The sequence below is a fragment of the Mus caroli genome, unplaced genomic scaffold, assembly GCF_978045245.1.
Source record: "Mus caroli unplaced genomic scaffold, Mus_caroli_1 scaffold_17, whole genome shotgun sequence".
Classification (NCBI taxonomy): domain Eukaryota; kingdom Metazoa; phylum Chordata; class Mammalia; order Rodentia; family Muridae; genus Mus; species Mus caroli.
Genome location: NW_028227272.1, coordinates 17,229,348 through 17,231,536, shown reverse-complemented (window position 1 = coordinate 17,231,536; position 2,189 = coordinate 17,229,348). Strand labels below are relative to the sequence as shown.

The 2,189-nt window shown below is 42.2% G+C and overlaps 1 pseudogene; it reads right to left on the bottom strand.

Moving 5' to 3' along the window:
* Nucleotides 1-1,050: 1,050 nt before the first annotated feature.
* On the bottom strand, nucleotides 1,051-1,799 carry LOC147000599 (high mobility group protein B1-like; annotated as a pseudogene).
* Nucleotides 1,800-2,189: the final 390 nt, after the last annotated feature.

Here is a 2,189-nt window from a genome sequence, read left to right as displayed (position 1 = left end):
TTGGCTGTGTGTAGGTATGGACTGCTTGTTGGCCTGTGCACCACATGAATGCAGTGTCAGAGGCCAGAAGAGGATGTCTGATCCCCTGAGACTAGAGTTACAGATGATTGTTAGCCTCCATGTGGGTGCTGGGAATTGAACCCAGGTTCTCTGGAAAAATAGTAAGTGCTGTGAACCACTGAGCCATCACTCTAGCCCCTCAGTTCTTCTCAATGTACAAATGGAAGTAAAATTACTGAGATATATGGGAATCCTATTTTTATTTATTTATTTATTTATTTATTTATTTATTTATTTATTTATTTATTTATTTTTTTGGTTTTTCGAGACAGTGTTTCTCTGTGTAGCCCTGGCTGTCCTGGCACTCACTTTGTAGACCAGGCTAGCCTCGAACTCAGAAGTCCGCCTGCCTCTGCCTCCCGAGTGCTGGGATTAAAGGCGTGCGCCACCACACCCGGCTCTATTTTTATTTTTTAAAACAGTGTTTTGGTAGAGCAGGCTGGCCTTGAATTTGCAGAAATCTTGCTTTCATCTCTGGAGTGCTGAGATTACAAGTAGATGCCACCATACCCAGCTTATTTTTGGCTTTCTGAAGAACTGCCAGATTGTATTTATTTATTTATTTATTTATTTATTTATTTATTTATTTATTTTTTAATAAAAAATTGTATTTACTTAGAAGCATTCAGAATGTCAACAAAACAGCTGCATTTTTTTTTCAATTACAGAGTGGTATTCAGTTAACAGAACAATTATCTTCGTATAAGCTGCATCAGAGACAACTGAAGATGAAAAAAATAAAACCCAAAAATAAAACCAAAGGAAAAAAAAAACCAAACTACTGTCCCCATATATAACTAATTTGTGCTGTGCACCAACAAGAACCTGCTTTAAATTTCCATGCCAATTTACAACCCCCAGACTGTACCAGGCAAGGTTAGTGGCTATTGAAAATACCACCAGGACAGGGCTATCTAAAGACACATTCGGTAGTGTGTTAACTATACAAAAAAAGACACTGTACAGTTTAAAAACAAATCTTACACAGTCTTACATTTCAATTTTTTTCTTTAAAAGGAGTGAGTTGTGTACAGGGGGGTTAAATGCTTTATAGACAAGAAAAAAAAACTGCGCTAGAACCAACTTATTCATCATCATCATCTTCTTCCTCATCTTCATCTTCTTCATCTTCTTCATCCTCCTCATCATCTTCCTCTTCCTTCTTTTTCTTGCTCTTTTCAGCCTTGACCACCCCCTTTTTTGCTGCATCAGGTTTTCCTTTAGCCCTGTAGGCAGCAATATCCTTCTCGTACTTCTCCTTCAGCTTGGCAGCTTTCTTCTCATTGGGCTGCTTGTCATCTGCTGCAGTGTTGTTCCACATCTCTCCTAGTTTCTTTGCAACATCACCAATGGATAAGCCAGGATGCTCGCCTTTGATTTTGGGGCGGTACTCAGAACAGAACAAGAAGAAGGCCGAAGGAGGCCTCTTGGGTGCATTGGGGTCCTTGAACTTCTTTTTGGTCTCCCCTTTGGGGGGGATGTAGGTTTTCATTTCTCTTTCTTAACGAGCCTTCTCAGCCTTTGCCATATCTTCAAATTTCCCCTTTTCTTTAGCAGACATGGTCTTCCACCTCTCTGAGCACTTCTTGGAGAACTCTGAGAAGTTGACAGAAGCGTCCGGGTGCTTCTTCTTGTGCTCCTCCCGGCAAGTTTGCACAAAGAATGCATATGAGGACATTTTGCCTCTCGGCTTCTTAGGATCTCCTTTGCCCATGTTTAGTGGATTTTCCTCCGCGAGGCACAGAGTCGCTCAGTGCCCGTCCGGCTGGCGCTTGCCCCGGCGCTGTCTCTATGGAGCTCAATGTACTCCAGATCGTTTTATACAGTGCCTGCAGTCTTTACATTTCTACCAATAGCACACAAGACTCTCAACTTCTCTGTGCTTTTCTTTTCTCTGAAGCAGGGCCACTTGGCCCAGGTTGGTCTCCAGCACATGGTCTCCCTGCTTTGGCTGGGAGTTACAGGAATGAAGTGGGATCTCTCTCTCTTTACTGGGTAGTGTGCCTTACCATTGAAATACTGGTTCAGGATTTACCACTTTCAGAGTGAGAGAGATGTTGGTTGTGAATGGGGTTGGTGGACTTGCTACTTGGCGTGGCATGATTGTTTTGTCAAACACACCAGAATCC